General features: G+C 49.1%; 5 non-coding genes across 5 annotated transcripts; all 5 read left to right on the forward strand.

The window, feature by feature from the left end:
- The first annotated feature begins 183 nt into the window (after positions 1 to 183).
- On the forward strand, positions 184 to 258 carry TRNAS-GGA (transfer RNA serine (anticodon GGA)). The gene has a single exon. It is a non-coding gene; the product is annotated as a tRNA-Ser (tRNA).
- A 3,010-nt stretch (positions 259 to 3,268) lies between these two features.
- On the forward strand, positions 3,269 to 3,343 carry TRNAS-GGA (transfer RNA serine (anticodon GGA)). The gene has a single exon. It is a non-coding gene; the product is annotated as a tRNA-Ser (tRNA).
- A 762-nt stretch (positions 3,344 to 4,105) lies between these two features.
- On the forward strand, positions 4,106 to 4,180 carry TRNAS-GGA (transfer RNA serine (anticodon GGA)). Its single transcript has one exon. It is a non-coding gene; the product is annotated as a tRNA-Ser (tRNA).
- Positions 4,181 to 7,465: 3,285 nt separating this feature from the next.
- TRNAS-GGA (transfer RNA serine (anticodon GGA)) lies at positions 7,466 to 7,540 on the forward strand. The gene has a single exon. It is a non-coding gene; the product is annotated as a tRNA-Ser (tRNA).
- Positions 7,541 to 8,307: 767 nt separating this feature from the next.
- TRNAS-GGA (transfer RNA serine (anticodon GGA)) lies at positions 8,308 to 8,382 on the forward strand. The gene has a single exon. It is a non-coding gene; the product is annotated as a tRNA-Ser (tRNA).
- Positions 8,383 to 20,603: the final 12,221 nt, after the last annotated feature.

The following is a 20,603-nucleotide window of genomic DNA, read 5'->3' on the forward strand; positions in this document are numbered from 1 at the left end:
TTTCTTTCGAGGAACCCGTATGAGTTTCCTTTGTAGCAATTGCTACGAACGGGTGGATGTTTCATTTTCCATTTATTCATTACTTCTCTCCACCTTGCGGGTTTCCGCAGAACTACTACGTCAAACTCTTGCCTTTGCTTCGTGTTGACGACAAATTCGACTTCGCTCTGCCATCTGCTAGCCGCCTGGTTAGCTCAGATGGTAGAGCGGCTGCCCCGGAAAGGCGGTGGTCCCGGGTTCGAGTCCCGGACCAGGACGAATTTTTCTTCAACTATGAGGCTTTTCTTTCGAGGAACCCGTATGGGTTTCCTTTGTAGCAATAGCTACGAACGGGTGGATGTCTCATTTTCCCTTTATTCATTACTTCTCTCCACCTTGCGTGTTTCCGCAGAACTACTACGTCAAACTCTTGCCTTTGCTTCGTGTTGTCGCCAAATTCGACTTCGCTCTGCCATCTGCTAGCCGCCTGGTTAGCTCAGATGGTAGAGCGGCTGCCCCGGAAAGGCGGTGGTCCCGGGATCGAGTCCCGGACCAGGACGAATTTTTCTGCAACTATGAGGCTTTTCTTTCGGGGAACCCGTATGGGTTTCCTTTGTAGCAATTGCTACGAACGGGTGGAATTTTACTTTTATTCATTACTTCTCTCCACCTTGCGGGTTTCCGCAGAACTACTACGTCAAAGTCCTGCCTTTGCTTGGTGTTGTCGACAAATTCTACTTCGCTCTGCCATCTGCTAGCCGCCTGGTTAGCTCAGATGGTAGAGCGGCTGCCCCGGAAAGGCGGTGGTCCCGGGTTCGTGTCCAGGACCAGGACGAATTTTTCTTCAACTATAAGGCTTTCGTTTCGAGCAACCCGTATGGGTTTCCTTTGTAGCAATTGCTACGAACGGGTGGATGTCTCATTTTCCCTTTATTCATTACTTCTCTCCACCTTGCGTGTTTCCGCAGAACTGCTACGTCAAACTCTTGCCTTTGATTCGTGTTGTCGACAAATTCGACTTCGCTCTGCCATCTGCTAGCCGCCTGGTTAGCTCAGATGGTATAGCGGCTGCCCCGCAAAGGCGGTGGTCCCGGGCTCGAGTCCCGGACCAGGACGAATTTTTCTTCAACTATGAGGCTTTTGTTTCGAGGAACCCGTATGGGTTTCCTTTGTAGCAATTGCTACGAACGGGTGGATGTCTCATTTTCCTTTTATTCATTACTTCTCTCCACCTTGCGGGTTTCCGCAGAACTACTACGTCAAAGTCCTGCCTTTGCTTCGTGTTGTCGACAAATTCTACTTCGCTCTGCCATCTGCTAGCCGCCTGGTTAGCTCAGATGGTAGAGCGGCTGCCCCGGAAAGGTGGTGGTCCCGGGTTCGTGTCCAGGACCAGGACGAATTTTTCTTCAACTATGAGGCTTTTGTTTCGAGCAACCCGTATGGCTTTCCTTTGTAGCAATTGCTACGAACGGGTGGATGTCTCATTTTCCCTTTATTCATTACTTCTCTCCACCTTGCGGGTTTCCGCAGAACTACTACGTCAAACTCTTCCGTTTGCTTCGTGTTGTCGACAAATTCGACTTCGCTCTGCCATCTGCTAGCCGCCTGGTTAGCTCAGATGGTAGAGCGGCTGCCACGGAAAGGCGGTGGTCCCGGGTTCGTGTCCAGGACCAGGACGAATTTTTCTTCAACTATAAGGCTTTTCTTTCGAGGAACCCGTATGGGTTTCCTTTGTAGCAACTGCTACGAACGGGTGGATGTCTCATTTTCCCTTTATTCATTACTTCTCTCCACCTTGCGGGTTTACGCAGAACTGCTACGTCAAACTCTTGCCTTTGCTTCGTGTTGTCGACAAATTCGACTTCGCTCTGCCATCTGCTAGCCGCCTGGTTAGCTCAGATGGTAGTGCGGCTGCCCTGGAGAGGCGGTGGTCCCCGGTTCGGGTCCCGGACCAGGATGAATTTTTCTTCAACTATGAGGCTTTTCTTTCGAGGAACCCGTATGAGTTTCCTTTGTAGCAATTGCTACGAACGGGTGGATGTTTCATTTTCCATTTATTCATTACTTCTCTCCACCTTGCGGGTTTCCGCAGAACTACTACGTCAAACTCTTGCCTTTGCTTCGTGTTGACGACAAATTCGACTTCGCTCTGCCATCTGCTAGCCGCCAGGTTAGCTCAGATGGTAGAGCGGCTGCCCCGGAAAGGCGGTGGTCCCGGGTTCGAGTCCCGGACCAGGACGAATTTTTCTTCAACTATGAGGCTTTTCTTTCGAGGAACCCGTATGGGTTTCCTTTGTAGCAATTGCTACGAACGGGTGGATGTCTCATTTTCCCTTTGTTCATTACTTCTCTCCACCTTGCGGGTTTCCGCAGAACTACTACGTCAAACTCTTGCGTTTGCTTCGTGTTGTCGACAAATTCGACTTCGCTCTGCCATCTGCTAGCCGCCTGGTTAGCTCAGATGGTATAGCGGCTGCCCCGCAAAGGCGGTGGTCCCGGGCTCGAGTCCCGGACCAGGACGAATTTTTCTTCAACTATGAGGCTTTTGTTTCGAGCAACCCGTATGGGTTTCCTTTGTAGCAATTGCTACGAACGGGTGGATGTCTCATTTTCCCTTTATTCATTACTTCTCTCCACCTTGCGGGTTTCCGCAGAACTACTACGTCAAACTCTTCCGTTTGCTTCGTGTTGTCGACAAATTCGACTTCGCTCTGCCATCTGCTAGCCGCCTGGTTAGCTCAGATGGTAGAGCGGCTGCCCCGGAAAGGCGGTGGTCTCGGGTTCGTGTCCAGGACCAGGACGAATTTTTCTTCAACTATAAGGCTTTTCTTTCGAGGAACCCGTATGGGTTTCCTTTGTAGCAACTGCTACGAACGGGTGGATGTCTCATTTTCCCTTTATTCATTACTTCTCTCCACCTTGCGGGTTTACGCAGAACTGCTACGTCAAACTCTTGCCTTTGCTTCGTGTTGTCGACAAATTCGACTTCGCTCTGCCATCTGCTAGCCGCCTGGTTAGCTCAGATGGTAGTGCGGCTGCCCCGGAGAGGCGGTGGTCCCGGGTTCGGGTCCCGGACCAGGGTGAATTTTTCTTCAACTATGAGGCTTTTCTTTCGAGGAACCCGTATGAGTTTCCTTTGTAGCAATTGCTACGAACGGGTGGATGTTTCATTTTCCATTTATTCATTACTTCTCTCCACCTTGCGGGTTTCCGCAGAACTACTACGTCAAACTCTTGCCTTTGCTTCGTGTTGACGACAAATTCGACTTCGCTCTGCCATCTGCTAGCCGCCTGGTTAGCTCAGATGGTAGAGCGGCTGCCCCGGAAAGGCGGTGGTCCCGGGTTCGAGTCCCGGACCAGGACGAATTTTTCTTCAACTATGAGGCTTTTCTTTCGAGGAACCCGTATGGGTTTCCTTTGTAGCAATAGCTACGAACGGGTGGATGTCTCATTTTCCCTTTATTCATTACTTCTCTCCACCTTGCGTGTTTCCGCAGAACTACTACGTCAAACTCTTGCCTTTGCTTCGTGTTGTCGCCAAATTCGACTTCGCTCTGCCATCTGCTAGCCGCCTGGTTAGCTCAGATGGTAGAGCGGCTGCCCCGGAAAGGCGGTGGTCCCGGGATCGAGTCCCGGACCAGGACGAATTTTTCTGCAACTATGAGGCTTTTCTTTCGGGGAACCCGTATGGGTTTCCTTTGTAGCAATTGCTACGAACGGGTGGAATTTTACTTTTATTCATTACTTCTCTCCACCTTGCGGGTTTCCGCAGAACTACTACGTCAAAGTCCTGCCTTTGCTTGGTGTTGTCGACAAATTCTACTTCGCTCTGCCATCTGCTAGCCGCCTGGTTAGCTCAGATGGTAGAGCGGCTGCCCCGGAAAGGCGGTGGTCCCGGGTTCGTGTCCAGGACCAGGACGAATTTTTCTTCAACTATAAGGCTTTCGTTTCGAGCAACCCGTATGGGTTTCCTTTGTAGCAATTGCTACGAACGGGTGGATGTCTCATTTTCCCTTTATTCATTACTTCTCTCCACCTTGCGGGTTTCCGCAGAACTACTACGTCAAACTCTTCCGTTTGCTTCGTGTTGTCGACAAATTCGACTTCGCTCTGCCATCTGCTAGCCGCCTGGTTAGCTCAGATGGTAGAGCGGCTGCCCCGGAAAGGCGGTGGTCCCGGGTTCGAGTCCCGGACCAGGACGAATATTTCTTCAACTATAAGGCTTTTCTTTCGAGGAACCCGTATGGGTTTCCTTTGTAGCAACTGCTACGAACGGGTGGATGTCTCATTTTCCCTTTATTCATTACTTCTCTCCACCTTGCGGGTTTACGCAGAACTGCTACGTCAAACTCTTGCCTTTGATTCGTGTTGTCGACAAATTCGACTTCGCTCTGCCATCTGCTAGCCGCCTGGTTAGCTCAGATGGTATAGCGGCTGCCCCGCAAAGGCGGTGGTCCCGGGCTCGAGTCCCGGACCAGGACGAATTTTTCTTCAACTATGAGGCTTTTGTTTCGAGGAACCCGTATGGGTTTCCTTTGTAGCAATTGCTACGAACGGGTGGATGTCTCATTTTCCTTTTATTCATTACTTCTCTCCACCTTGCGGGTTTCCGCAGAACTACTACGTCAAAGTCCTGCCTTTGCTTCGTGTTGTCGACAAATTCTACTTCGCTCTGCCATCTGCTAGCCGCCTGGTTAGCTCAGATGGTAGAGCGGCTGCCCCGGAAAGGTGGTGGTCCCGGGTTCGTGTCCAGGACCAGGACGAATTTTTCTTCAACTATGAGGCTTTTGTTTCGAGCAACCCGTATGGTTTTCCTTTGTAGCAATTGCTACGAACGGGTGGATGTCTCATTTTCCCTTTATTCATTACTTCTCTCCACCTTGCGGGTTTCCGCAGAACTACTACGTCAAACTCTTCCGTTTGCTTCGTGTTGTCGACAAATTCGACTTCGCTCTGCCATCTGCTAGCCGCCTGGTTAGCTCAGATGGTAGAGCGGCTGCCACGGAAAGGCGGTGGTCCCGGGTTCGTGTCCAGGACCAGGACGAATTTTTCTTCAACTATAAGGCTTTTCTTTCGAGGAACCCGTATGGGTTTCCTTTGTAGCAACTGCTACGAACGGGTGGATGTCTCATTTTCCCTTTATTCATTACTTCTCTCCACCTTGCGGGTTTACGCAGAACTGCTACGTCAAACTCTTGCCTTTGCTTCGTGTTGTCGACAAATTCGACTTCGCTCTGCCATCTGCTAGCCGCCTGGTTAGCTCAGATGGTAGTGCGGCTGCCCTGGAGAGGCGGTGGTCCCCGGTTCGGGTCCCGGACCAGGATGAATTTTTCTTCAACTATGAGGCTTTTCTTTCGAGGAACCCGTATGAGTTTCCTTTGTAGCAATTGCTACGAACGGGTGGATGTTTCATTTTCCATTTATTCATTACTTCTCTCCACCTTGCGGGTTTCCGCAGAACTACTACGTCAAACTCTTGCCTTTGCTTCGTGTTGACGACAAATTCGACTTCGCTCTGCCATCTGCTAGCCGCCAGGTTAGCTCAGATGGTAGAGCGGCTGCCCCGGAAAGGCGGTGGTCCCGGGTTCGAGTCCCGGACCAGGACGAATTTTTCTTCAACTATGAGGCTTTTCTTTCGAGGAACCCGTATGGGTTTCCTTTGTAGCAATAGCTACGAACGGGTGGATGTCTCATTTTCCCTTTATTCATTACTTCTCTCCACCTTGCGTGTTTCCGCAGAACTACTACGTCAAACTCTTGCCTTTGCTTCGTGTTGTCGACAAATTCGACTTCGCTCTGCCATCTGCTAGCCGCCTGGTTAGCTCAGATGGTAGAGCGGCTGCCCCGGAAAGGCGGTGGTCCCGGGATCGAGTCCCGGACCAGGACGAATTTTTCTGCAACTATGAGGCTTTTCTTTCGGGGAACCCGTATGGGTTTCCTTTGTAGCAATTGCTACGAACGGGTGGAATTTTCCTTTTATTCATTATTTCTCTCCACCTTGCGGGTTTCCGCAGAACTACTACGTCAAACTCTTGCGTTTGCTTCGTGTTGTCGACAAATTCGACTTCGCTCTGCCATCTGCTAGCCGCCTGGTTAGCTCAGATGGTATAGCGGCTGCCCCGCAAAGGCGGTGGTCCCGGGCTCGAGTCCCGGACCAGGACGAATTTTTCTTCAACTATGAGGCTTTTGTTTCGAGGAACCCGTATGCGTTTCCTTTGTAGCAATTGCTACGAACGGGTGGATGTCTCATTTTCCTTTTATTCATTACTTCTCTCCACCTTGCGGGTTTCTGCAGAACTACTACGTCAAAGTCCTGCCTTTGCTTCGTGTTGTCGACAAATTCTACTTCGCTCTGCCATCTGCTAGCCACCTGGTTAGCTCAGATAGTAGAGCGGCTGCCCCGGAAAGGCGGTGGTCCCGGGTTCGTGTCCAGGACCAGGACGAATTTTTCTTCAACTATAAGGCTTTTCTTTCGAGGAACCCGTATGGGTTTCCTTTGTAGCAACTGCTACGAACGGGTGGATGTCTCATTTTCCCTTTATTCATTACTTCTCTCCACCTTGCGGGTTTCCGCAGAACTACTACGTCAAACTGTTGCCTTTGCTTCGTGTTGTCGACAAATTCGACTTCGCTCTGCCATCTGCTAGCCGCCTGGCTAGCTCAGATGGTAGAGCGGCTGCCCCGGAAAGGCGATGGTCCCTGGTTCGAGTCCCGGACCAGGACGAATTTTTCTTCAACTATGAGGCTTTTCTTTCGAGGAACCCGCATGGGTTTGCTTTGTAGCAATTGCTACGAACGGGTGGATGTCTCATTTTCCCTTTATTCATTACTTCTCTCCACCTTGCGGGTTTCCGCAGAACTACTACGTCAAACTCTTGCCTTTGCTTCGTGTTGTCGACAAATTCGACTTCGCTCTGCCATCTGCTAGCCGCCTGGTTAGCTCAGATGGTAGAGCGGCTGCCCCGGAAAGGCGATGGTCCCGGGTTCGAGTCCCGGAACAGGACGAATTTTTCTTCAACTACGAGGCTTTTCTTTCGAGGAACCCGTATGGGTTTCCTTCGTAGCAATTGCTGCGAAGGGGTGGATGACTCATTTGCCCTTTATTCATTACTTCTCTCCACCTTGCGGGTTTCCGCAGAACTACTACGTCAAACTCTTGCCTTTGCTTCGTGTTGTCGACAAATTCGACTTCGCTCTGCCAAATGCTAGCCGCCTGGTTAGCTCAGATGCTAGAGCGGCTGCCCCGGAAAGGCAGTGGTCCCGGGATCGAGTCCCGGACCAGGGCGAATTTTTCTTCAACTATGAGGCTTTTCTTTCGGGGAACCCGTATGGGTTTCCTTTGTAGCAATTGCTACGAACGGGTGGAATTTTCCCTTTATTCATTACTTCTCTCCACCTTGCGGGTTTCCGCAGAACTACTACGTCAAACTCTTGCCTTTGCTTCGTGTTGTCGACAAATTCGACTTCGCTCTGCCATCTGCTAGCCGCCTGGTTAGCTCAGATGGTAGAGCGGCTGCCCCGGAAAGGCGGTGGTCCCGGGTTCGAGTCCCGGACCAGGACGAATATTTCTTCAACTATAAGGCTTTTCTTTCGAGGAACCCGTATGGGTTTCCTTTGTAGCAACTGCTACGAACGGGTGGATGTCTCATTTTCCCTTTATTCATTACTTCTCTCCACCTTGCGGGTTTACGCAGAACTGCTACGTCAAACTCTTGCCTTTGCTTCGTGTTGTCGACAAATTCGACTTCGCTCTGCCATCTGCTAGCCGCCTGGTTAGCTCAGATGGTATAGCGGCTGCCCCGCAAAGGCGGTGGTCCCGGGCTCGAGTCCCGAACCAGGACGAATTTTTCTTCAACTATGAGGCTTTTGTTTCGAGGAACCCGTATGGGTTTCCTTTGTAGCAATTGCTACGAACGGGTGGATGTCTCCTTTCCTTTTATTCATTACTTCTCTCCACCTTGCGGGTTTCCGCAGAACTACTACGTCAAACTCTTGCCTTTGCTTCGTGTTGACGACAAATTCGACTTCGCTGTGCCATCTGCTAGCCGCCTGGTTAGCTCAGATGGTAGAGCGGCTTCCCCGGAAATGCGGTGGTCCCGGGTTCGAGTCCCGGACCAGGACGAATTTTTCTTCAACTATGAGGCTTTTCTTTCGAGGAACCCGTATGGGTTTCCTTTGTAGCAATTGCTACGAACGGGTGGATGTCTCATTTTCGCTTTATTCATTACTGCTCTCCACCTTGCGGGTTTCCGCAGAACTACTACGTCAAACTCTTGCCTTTGCTTCGTGTTTTCGACAAATTCAACTTCGCTCTGCCATCTGCTAGCCGCCTGGTTAGCTCAGATGGTAGAGCGGCTGCCCCGGAAAGGCAGTGGTCCCGGGTTCGAGTCCCGGACCAGGACGAATTTTTCTTCAACTATGAGGCTTTTCTTTCGAGGAACCCGTATGGGTTTTCTTTGTAGCAATTGCTGCGAACGGGTGGATGTCTCATTTTCCCTTTATTCATTACTTCTCTCCACCTTGAGGGTTTCCGCAGAACTACTACGTCAAACTCTTGCCTTTGCTTCGTGTTTTCGACAAATTCGACTTCGCTCTGCCATCTGCTAGCCGCCTGGTTAGCTCAGATGGTAGAGCGGCTGCCCCGGAAAGGCGATGGTCCCGGGTTCGAGTCCCGGACCAGGACGAATTTTTCTTCAACTTTGAGGCTTTTCTTTCGAGGAACCCGTATGGTTTTCCTTTGTAGCAATTGCTACGAACGGGTGGATGTCTCATTTTCCCTTTATTCATAACCTGTCCAAGCTTTCACACTTACTTTATAAGAAGTCAACAGCACCATCAATGTGCCGGCCGCTTTGAACTGCACGAAACAAAAGTATTGAGACGATACAAACAATGTTAACATCATTTTATCATTCGAGTTTTAAGATTGGTAACCTCTAGATGCGGAGTAAGTTGAGAAGTTGTTTGCGTAATTAACGAAGCTACGGTAAATAAATTTTATGTAATGGTTCTTACGTGGCTAAAGAAAATGAGCAGTTTGGAGCCCGTCTTCGAGATTATGCAGCCAAGCGAAAAAATTTCGACTAAACATGCTTCTGTAAGACCCATGCGAACAAAAATTTTCCAACACTCTTGGAAGACGGAGCTATGAAAAAGAACATCTGTAAAGTCACAGAAAGAACAGCACTTCACGACGGGACACAAAGGAGGAACCACACACAAATTGCGCTAGCTTTAAGCGCTGTTCTTTGTGTGATATGAAGCACCTAGCGCGTCGGTCACTCCTTCCAAACCTGTAAAGTCAACCTGTCCACATCTAGCCTTTTGTGATGCTGTCATCTATAGTATGGCCCCGTGAACATGTTCCCCATGGCCGCGTTCCATCTCGAATGCAAGCATTTTAAAGGTTTAGTGTCAATACGGCAGTGAACGTGTGCCGCCGAAAGCTTGCTTCGTCGCAGAAGCGATGCATGACGGAATGATGGTGCAGATTTAGCGCCTCGCTGGCAACAAGACAATGCGCTGCAGCCGAGGGAAGGAAGATAACGAAAGTGAACAGCTTGGCAGCTGCTCCCGGAGCCGTGCCGATGGTGGCGGTATCATCATGACGAAACCTGAGGCGGCGATATTGAAGGCTGAGGCGTTTTCTTTCTTTTATTCCTTTTTTATGCGAAGCATATTACTAGAGCTCAACCCAGCTCCTCAGGCGCGGCGGTGTCGCCTTCAAGGCTGACCACGTGACACCGTGACGTCACGACGGAGGAGAAACGGGGCTCCAACTCGCGCCGTCGCTCGCGGCGTCGCGGCGGTATATAAGCAGCTGCGCTTGTTTCTAGGTGGCTTTGGCTCAACTCTTGCAAGATGGGCTGGGTGGGAATCGAACCAGGGTCTCCGGAGTGTGAGACGGAGACGCTACCACTGAGCCACGAGTACGATGCTTCAAAGCGGTACAAAAGTGCCTCTAGTGAATGCGGTGTTGCCTTAGAAACGAGCTGTTTCTAAGGCTCAGGCATGCGTCGCTTGCTAAGGCGCACATTTCGTTGCCGCGCCGGACGCTGCGTTGCTCGACGCTCACCGCGTCCAATGCGGGGCGCGTAGTCGCTGCGCCGTAGCCCATTGTCTTACACCCCTTGGCGGGTCGACGGGAACGCTGTCGCGTTCCACTCTTGAAGGCGAAGCAGAGTAACGCATGAGTTGTTTCTTCGTCTAGCCGAACCAAATATAGCCAAGCAACAGCAGTTCACCAGGCTAAACAGTGGTTCAACAACTAAAATAAAGGCTAGTATGCTTCGCATCCTGGGCTTAACCTTAGCTAAGCCACAGCCATTTTTTTTTACAACGAAGTCGTTAATAGTAAGCTTTAACTCGGGCCCAACTCCGACGCGGCCTATTCAAATGTATGTAAAACGCCGAAACACTTTTCTGAGATAATCCCTGGGCCGATTTTAATGAAATTTGCTGGATTCGGGAGAGAAAGGTAAATTCCAGTGACTATTGGAAGCGGAATTTCTATTTAAAGCTTTCATTCTGGTAAAAGATTTTCAAAAATTCGAAAGCGCGAAAAATACAGAAGCGCGAAGTTTACAAATTAATAACCCCGCATCAAGAACAGGTATCGCGGTTCTGTAAACAGCATCCTTTAGACAATTCAAAGCGGACAAATCCAATATGCCGATTTATATAAGTGAATCCGTTACGTTGTCAACAAGGGTTGTGGAAAAGCTGTATTTCCACATTACTAACTTCTTTATATTCATGCGTAATATATCAATTTTGACCGCTTTGGGTGTGCTGTTAGATACAATGTACAGAATTGTGATAGTTTTCATTGCCGAAAGACCGAGTTGTGAACTTGATGGTTTCGTTTTCCGAATATTTCCGATTTTTGCAAATTTTGAATAAACAAATGATGACCTAAATCCAAAATGCTAAACCAACATTCACTAGATTTTAAGTTTTTCTTTTAAGTGCAACAAACCTTGTAAAATTTGATGCAGTGGTTGTGGAGAAAAATGAATTCTCCTTTTACATGTATTTAGATAGTACTACCAGAACTAAAGGTTCCTCTTAAGGGCTACTTTCCCCACTATCGCGTCCGCGTGTGGAGCAAAATCTCGAAGATAGCGTAATACCGGTCTGACCAACAGCGCAGGTGAAGCAAGCCTTCAGCTCTCCCCATACTTGGGCTGATCCGGAATGTAACGCCACGCCAGGCCGACCTGCGGCAGAGGTTAAGCAGGCATGAAGCACTCCCCACACGTGGGCCGATGCCGAAGACAGTGGAATGCGGGGCCGACATACGGCGGAGATGCAGTTCGCCATTGAGGGGCCCACATACACAGCTCTGCTGGTCATCTTTTTTCACAGAGTGGGAGGGCACTCAGATTTCTTACTTATCAAACATCAGGTCATCGACGGCGGAACCAGGGACACGAAAGCCATCCTTGGGCTCGACCTAGAAAGCGCCTTCGCCAAAGTTACGCACTGTGCCATCCTCGCGCAGGTGTCCCATCTAAACCTAGGCGAGTGGTCGTACAAATATTTCAAAGACTTCCTCACCGGCTGAACGGCGGAGCTCAGAGCCGCCGACCTGAAGACGGACGAGAAGACATTAGGGAGCCAGGGCACTCCCCAAGGCTCCGTCATCTCACACATGCTATTTAACCTTGTTATGATTCAAGTTGCCAAAAGACTATGCCAGCTTGAAGGACTGAAGCACACGATATACGCGGACGACATTACGCTGTGGGTGCAAAGGGGGCTGTAATGCCCGCATAAAATCCACACTAAAGACGGCCTTCGACACGATCTAAGAAAGCCTGGAAGGTACGGGACCTCGTTGCTCCCCAACTAAGTCGCACCTCCTGCTTTACCAACCGATCAAAACGCACCGAATCAAGAAGCAAGGAAAACACGAAAAGATCAAGATCCGCACCAGGGATGGTAACACAATACCGACAGTCAGCAAGATCTGAGTCCTCGGCATGACTATCGAAGCGCTCGGCATGAACTAAGACACCATCACCCGCATAATGATAAGGCGGCCAACGCCACCGGACTGCTCAAGCACGTTACCACCAAAAAGGGAGTAATGAAGGAGGAAAACTTCATCAGACTTATACACTCCTTCGTACTCTGCCACATAGGGTACGTGGCAGCCTTCCACAAGTGGGTGAAAAGCGAAAACAACAAGCTAGACATCCTAATCCGGAGGGCTCACAAGACACCACTCGGTCTACCCGAAACTACCAACATGAAACGTCTCTTCCAGCTGGGCATACACAACACGCTCGACGAGATCGCCGAAGCGCAAAGAGCCGCTCAGTTGGAAATACTGTCATCAACAAAGGCTGGCTAAAGATCCTGTGCAGTCTAAGAATCGGTTATCACCAACAGCAAGGACCAAAATGCCCCGTCCCCGACCACGTACGACGGAACGTGCGGATTGACCCCTTGCCGAGGAATATGCACCCGGAATTCAACGAAGGCAGAAGACACGCTAGAGCCAAGACACTGATGGACCTGCACGCGGAAGACACCGGCGCCAGATACATGGATGCAGCCGAATATGCCGGCCGCAACGGCTTCGCAATCGCGGTGGTCGACTCCTGAGGCAATGTGCGGGCGACCACCAGCACATGGAGCAAGCAAGTGGAGGAAGCAGAAGAAATAGCCATCGCCGCGGCCATCGTAGACCGAGAATGCCACATGATCTTCAGCGACTCCAGACAGGCGGTGAGGAACTACGCCAAAGGAAGAAATGCCCCAACGGCGGCACGCGTCCTTCTCCGACAGGCAGACCGCGACAAGAGGACTCGAATCAAGTGGTTCCCGGCGCACGCAGGACAAGCGTCGGAGAAGCATGCCAATTGCAACGAAACGGCACACGCCCGAGCTCGAGGACTAACCGACCGCGCCCAAGGCAACGGCTGCCCGCTGTGGTTCAGCGCCAAAGACCGCATGACCAGCTATAACGAACTGACCAAGGCTTTCGGCTGGCCTGCAGACTTCTCCCGCCGCCCTGCCAAGGGCTGAGCAGGTCGCAGGCCGTGCTATTGAGGCAACTACAAACGAGAACGCTTCCAAGCTCGGCGCTATTGCGTAGGATGTACCCAGAATCGCACCCTCATGACAAGTGCAGAGCGTGCTGCTGGGAGACGGCCCCATTCGAGCACATGCTATGGGATTGCTCCAAACATCCAAACGAAGCTAACTCGGGACGTATACCGCCGAAGTTTGAGGAAGGAACGCGGAGCGACGACGAAGAAAAACAACTCCAGGCCGTCCAGTAGGTCATCGAGGTGTTGGCTAGGCATGAGCCTGGCGAGCCGGAAACGGCGAGCGGGGATCCTCGCAGAGCACCCGCCACGATGACGACGTAGGCCACGTCAGAAGCGCGCCTTCGCGCTTAACTGCAGGTTTAATAAACGTTTTCCCAATCCAATCCAATTACTTATCCGCGTTTGTTCTGCATGCGTCTGCGATGAAAACAAGAAGCAGGTATGCATAGAAAATTTGAGGTGGCGGCGGCAGGTGGTAGCGCAGAAGTTCGCATGCCCAGCCCCTGCAGGTACTTATACCTGCATTGACATGTGTTCGTGGTAGTGATAGCGACCAAAGCTCTACTTTTTCTGCGTGCTCTAGCCATTGTGAAACTAAGGATATACTTAGCATGCCCAGTCACTGAATGCAAATTTCAGCAGTTACGAGTGGTGGAATCCGCTGAGGCTGATTGTGAAGAAAGCTTCCTTTCTCTGTCCGCTCTCGCGATGGAGAAGCTAAAATGAGGAGGAGGCCTGACGGACACAACTTTGATGGTCACCATAACAGAATGGATGGACGACCTGCGGAAAGGACAAAGCACACCAAGTTTTTAGCACTAGTCCTAGAGTAAAGCGCTACAATGGCTAGTATACCCTCATGGGGATGGTAGACCGAAGTGCTCACTGCTAACACTGGACTGATAATAAGAAAATACTCAGTTCGCAGACACCACGTTACACTGAACTTAGCAAAACAATATGAGATTATAAACTGATAGTGTCAATTATCTGGTGCCCTTCTTGTATGTATGGAGGGCATAAATGTCCTGGAAATGAAATGGTAGTGTCTTTGTTTTTGCTGCAGTTGCACACAAACAAAATTCGTTGAAGTGATTGGACAGCGATCTACCAGCGGAGAAGACCAAGCCGCAAATGAAAAATAATCGCTGGTATCAGATCTTCCAATGTACTTTGCGCTTAGTTACTATCTGCAATATTTTTTTTCTTTTCGTCCTCTTAGAAGAGGAAAACTTCACATTGCTACAATATCAACAACAGTACACAGTACTGGGGCAACAGTAGTAGTACTACAATACTACACAGTAGTATTGGGGCAACACGTTTGAGCAAAATGATTAGGTTTTCGGTCAAAGCACTGTGACAGGCGGGAAGAAATCGTTGTCATGCCCGTCGAAACAATACCATATGAAATCTCATTTACTTATACATATGTTTTGAAATATCATTATAACCATTTATACATATGCTTCGTCTGAGATATATACTAGCTTGCCTCGTCAATCTCAATAATGTATTCTCTTTGCGGGAGAAGGCTTTCGTGAAAAACGACGCAACATAACAGTAAAACTTCCAGCAAGATTCCTATCCAGATGATTGACGAAATTGTGCACTGAGACCGTGTCGACTAGCGTGCGATCGAAAGTTGGATTATGATCGTTGTAAGCTTGTGTTGCGTCTAGCAAGAGCAGGTAGTATTAGCGATGACGTTGGTGTGAAAACGGTCAGCTCGGTCTGCGATTTGTTCATGTAGATCTCCACATTGAACGTCGCAGTCGTCACGATGAGAGCACTCCTGTGACATTACTAGCTATGTGGGCTGGGAAGGCTCGAGTGGTAGCTCACCTTGAGGGGTATTGGGTAACAATTATTAATATACGTACTTTGCGACGATGAAAAATATGCAGAAACACCACTGGTGTTGTCTAACTATTCGTAAACAGGCCCCCAAATTTTAATTTGCGCACCCCAAACATTAAGTAGGCCCACCCCCAAATTTCAATTGGCATACCCTCAAATTTAAATTGGCCCACCCTCAAATTTAAAGTCGGTCACGCCCGATTTTCTTTTCGCCCAGCCTTAACCTTCAAGTTGGCCCAATCCCAAATTTCAATTGGGCCACCCCTAACTTTCAAGTTGGTCCACGCACGAATTTTCATAAATCGTCGTCCAAATTTCGAGTCGAGGCACCGAAAAATTTAGGGTGGACCACCCCCATAACGCCCCCAAATACAGATTGGCCGACCCCAAGATTTCCCCCACATTTAGGTAGCACCACTAGAATAGCAGCTTGGGCTTGTTGGTTTTCCATCCTGCTAGTAACAGCGCAAAATGTAGCCAAGGGACGAGACAAGAAGACACCACAAGCGCTGACTTTCAACAACGTTTATTCTGAAAGAAACACGGCTTCTTATAAACATTGCCCTCAAGTGTCGCAGTCACGTGATCTCACATAATGTGAAACAAGCACTTTTTTTCTTTTATACACTCAAGATAGCGGTTGCACGTGCAAAAGCTCAAGTTCTTTTTTTGTCAGTAACAAGGACGGCGTGCTAACGCATTGGTCACGAAGTCTGATAATCTCGGCCGCCTCAATTATCTCCCGAACCAGCTGGTCATTGTGCTTCTTCAGCACTTTACAGCGTCTAAATTCTGCGGCGCAATCTTTTCAGGGGCAATCCCTGATATGTATGCCTAGATTCCTGTTAGCCTGCTCGACGCTTAGTTTGTGTTCCTTCAGTCTCTCATTTGTGCATCTAGAAGTTTGCCCTACATACCTTTTTCCACATTCGAGAGGTATTGAATACACAAAGGCTTCCGTGCACTCCACAAAACGATTCTGGTGATTAGTCGTGCACCCTTCCTGGTTTGTCGGCTCTTCAGCATTGACGCGTCGGCAGAGGCTTTTTAGTTTTTTCGGGGCAGTAAGCACTACATTAACACCAGCTTTGCGCCCAATCTTTTTCAGGCGGTGAGATACATTGTGCACGTATGGCAGGGCCACGGTCCGTCGTTTTTCTTTTGGCTTCTCGCTACCTGGCTCGCCATGGGCACGCTTGAGTTTTAGGTTCTTGCTCATTTTTTCCGCAACGGAAACAAGAAGGTGCGACGCGTAACCAGCCCTAGTAAGCCGGTCAACCTGCCGTCGAAAACTTTGTTCCATTGCGTGGATGCACGATTTTTTGAGCGCATTTGTTAGACAAAGGTCTGCAATTGCTCTCTTCACTATTTTTGAATGCGCTGATTCGAATGGGAGTGGCGCCTTGTCGCCTCTGGGTTCATAGGCCCAGCAGACCTTCCCTTTGCAGCATGCTCAATAGATGTTAAAGATTTATATTATTCGATCCCCCAACATGAAATTTTGGAGTGCGTGGAAGAATGTATAGATGCACACGGTGCTGTCGCTTTTCAGAACGCCTCCGGGGTTTCAACTGGTGGGTTCCTGGAACTCCTTTCTGTATATTGAAATCCACTTATGTTACGTGGGAAGGGAATGTGTACCTCCAGAAACGCGGCGTCTGTATAGGGTCATGTATTGCGCCAGTACTTAGCGATTTGTTTCTTGCCCAGAAAGATACATTACTTCAGAACGCTCTAACCAGAACAAACGTCCGGGGAGTCTTTCGGTATGTTGACGATTACTTGGTTCTATGTGATGGCTCTGGCACGAATTCAGATGACGCAGTTTCAGAGGCACTAACATGCTTTAGTCATGCGCTTCAGCCGCTTGCTGTTACCCACGAGGTCCCCACGCAAGGGTCTTTGAGATTCCTTGATCTCCGACTCGAGTTCTCCAAAGGGAAGGTCTGCTGGGCCTATGAACCCAGAGGCGACAAGGCGCCACTGCCATTCGAATCAGCGCATTCAAAAATAGTGAAGAGAGCAATTGCAAGCCTTTGTCTAACAAATGCGCTCAAAAAATCGTTCATTCACGCAATGGAACAAAGTTTTCGACGGCACGTTGACCGGCTTACTAGGGCTGGTTACCCGTCGCACCTTCTTGTGTCCGTTGCGGAAAAAATGAGCAAGAACCTAAAACTCAAGCGTGCCCATGGCGAGCCAGGTAGCGAGAAGCCAAAAGAAAAACGACGGACTGTGGCCGTGCCCTACGTGCACAACGTATCTCACCGCCTGAAAAAGATTGGGCGCAAAGCTGGTGTTAATGTAGTGCTTACTGCCCCGAAAAAACTAAAAAGCCTCTGCCGACGCGTCAATGCTAAAGAGCCGACAAACCAGGAAGGGTGCACGACTAATCACCAGAATCGTTTTGTGGAGTGCACGGAAGCCGTTGTGTACTCAATACCTCTGAAATGTGGAAAAAGGTATGTAGGGCAAACTTCTAGATGCACAAATGAGAGACTGAAGGAACACAAACTTAGCGTCGAGCAGGCTAACAGGAACCTAGGCATACATATCAGGGATTGCCCCTCAAAAGATTGCGCCGCAGAATTTAGACGCTGTAAAGTGCTGAAGAAGCACAATGACCAGCTGGTCCGGGAGATAATTGAAGCGGCCGAGATTATCAGACTTCGCGACCAATGCGTTAGCACGCCGTCCTTGTTACTGACAAAAAAAAAATAACTTGAGCTTTTGCACGTGCAACCGCTATCTTGAGTGTATAAAAGAAAAACAGTGCTTGTTTTACATTATGTGAGATCACGTGACTGCGACACGTGAGGGCAATGTTTATAAGAAGCCGTGTTTCTTTCAGAATAAACGTCGTTGAAAGTCAGCGCTTGTGGTGTCTTCTTGTCTCGTCCCTTGTCTACATTTTGCGCTGTTACTAGCAGTAGGTAGCACCAACCCCATATCATCCCCAAATACAGATTGGCCCGCCATCCGCAACACCACCAAATTTCAGTTGGCCCACCCCAATACCACCTCCAAATCGACGTTGGCCCACCCCCATATCCGCCCCAATCTAACGCTGGCCCACAGCTCGATCACCTCAAATTTAGGATGGCCCACCGCAAATCAGCCACCAATTAAGGTTAGTCCACCCATATATCACCCCCCCAATTCAGCTTGGCCGAGCCGCACATCCCCCCCATAGTTAGGTTAGCCCACCCCCATATCATCCCCAAATACAGGTTGGCACATCCCCATATCAGTCCCAAACTTAGCCTCGCCCACCCCTCTATCACCTCAAATTTAGGATGGCCCACTGCAAATCACTCCCACATTTAGGTTAGCTCATCCCCATATCACCCCCGATTCAGCTTCGCCCAGCCCCATATCAACCCCGTAGTTAGGATGGCCCACACCCCATATTCCCCCCATATTTAGGTTCTCCCACCCCCGTATCATCCCCGAATCCAGGCTGGCCCACCCCCCATATTCCGCCAAACTTAGGCTTACCCACCCCCATATCAGCCTAAAATTCAGCTTGGCTCATTACCATTTCACCCCAAATTTAGGATGGGCCACTCCCATATCACTACCAAATTCAACTTGGCCCATCCCTGTATCACACCCAAAGTTTACTGATGCCACTTCCAATTTTATGTTGGCCACCCCAACCCTTTTTATAAAGACCTATGTATTTATGTGGGAAATGCGTCAAGTTTTTTGGCGTTACATACACGATTTTCTTTCCAAATTGCTGCGCTACTCGCCAAAGAATGCTGCGCCTTAAAAGCAACTGCACCGAACGAGCGACGCCAGATGTTGATCCTAAATACTGACGGCTAGCCAAGCTAGCTTCTCTGTAGAGCGAGCGGGGAGACACATCACAGGACATTTATTCAAATGTTTTTTTACGGCGACACCTACGACACCTAAGGGAACACATTAACAGCAGCTATTAATCGACACACTGCACATCTTCTTCTAGTTGGTGCATTTCTTATTTGGATGAATCTTTAGAAATATTTAACGTTCGGGTAGCGACTCAGCTTAGCGGATTCTTTGTTCTGCACGAATGTTGCATAGGAATGGTACTAGCCACCGGGTGGACCTGATTCGCTCGGAGTATGTGCCATTAAGGACAGGTGGAAGTCGAAGAAAACGGACCTTCTAGAGGAACGCAATAAGAATAGCCATTTTGTTTCTCCCAGGTGCCACGCTAGAAAGCACGAAAGTTTTTTTTGCATAATACAAAGGTATGCGCAAGCTTCTAGCTATGATGTCCAATGAATTAAGTCTTCATAAATGCGATGACTTAACAAAGGAACACGACACTGCTATGCTTTAGGAAGGAAAAATAGAAAACACAATATTTCAAGAGAACCACTGGAAAACCGGAACCGAAAGCAAATCATGAGTTTTGTGTTTCTGCAATCTGGTGTGAGACTATAAAACTAAGTCCTATGCGGCTTTAAAAAACTGCGCCGCTGAAAACCAGAACCGACAGCAAATGTTGGGTTTTGTGTTTCTGCCATCTAGTGAAAGACTACAAAACTAGGTCCTATGCGGCTTCAAAAGGAAGTGCGAAGAGGGAATCGAACCACGGCCACCGCGAAGCGGGATTAAAGGTGCGCGCGATTCTACCACGTGGCCACGGCTTCCGAGGCTTCGCCCACTGGTACGCTCATCCTTTTATAGATACCACGTCAATTTTCACGACAGTGTTACAAAAACGCTTTTGGGAACAGTGTTACGCCATGTGTGGAGAGTCGAGATAGGCATCAATCGAAAGCTGAGTCTCGGGACTACATACGCTGCACGGGGTATTACGATAGACGCAGTAGTTTCGACACAGGCACCGTTCTCGCCTCGAAAATCAAGTACAATTTTCGTCGTTTCCATAGGCTTCCATTGCTAAATCTTTAACCGCTGTAGGAACAAAATTCTTACGTGCCATAGAATGATCACTCCATTTGGCTCCTGTGGATGGTCTTCCAGAACAAGTCTGTCACCTGCCTTTTTCGATAATCAACCTGCAGCTTTTGTTATTCGCGAGAAACTCGCTCGTTCCATTGAAAACGCGCTAGCTTCGAGCCGGGGCCGCTTGCGGCGCTAGTTGGTACGTGTCCACTAAAGCTGGATATGGCAGGCAACGGACAGTAAGCTGATGGGTCTATAATTTTCCAACTCTTTGGCGTCCACTTTCTTATGGCTTATGGATTATGGATTAGGATTATGTTAGCGTGCTTCCAAGATTCCAGCACGCTCGAAGTCATGAGGCATAGCGTATACAGTGTGGCCAGTTCTTGTAGAACAATCTGCTAACCATCCTACAACAAATGTGCTGTTACCTGATCTTCCCCTTTGCATGACTCCTAGGCTGTCTTTGCTTCTTCCGGCGTCACTTGCGGGATGTCAAATTCCTCTAGACTATTCTCTCTTCCATTACGGTCGTGCCTGCCAGTGGTACTGTATAAATCTCTATAGAACTTCTCAGCCACTTGAGCTATCTCATCCATATAGGTAATGATATTGCCGGCTTTGTCTCTTGACGCATACATCTGATTCTTGCCTATTCCTCGTTTATTCTTCGCTGATTTTAGGCTTCCTCCGTTCCTGAGGGCATGTTCAATTCTATCCATATTATTCTTACTTATGTCAGCTGTTTACTGCGGTTAATAACTTGGAAAGTTCTGCCATTTCTATTCTAGCTGTAGG

The sequence above is a fragment of the Dermacentor variabilis genome, chromosome 8 (assembly GCF_050947875.1).
Source record: "Dermacentor variabilis isolate Ectoservices chromosome 8, ASM5094787v1, whole genome shotgun sequence".
NCBI lineage: Eukaryota > Metazoa > Arthropoda > Arachnida > Ixodida > Ixodidae > Dermacentor > Dermacentor variabilis.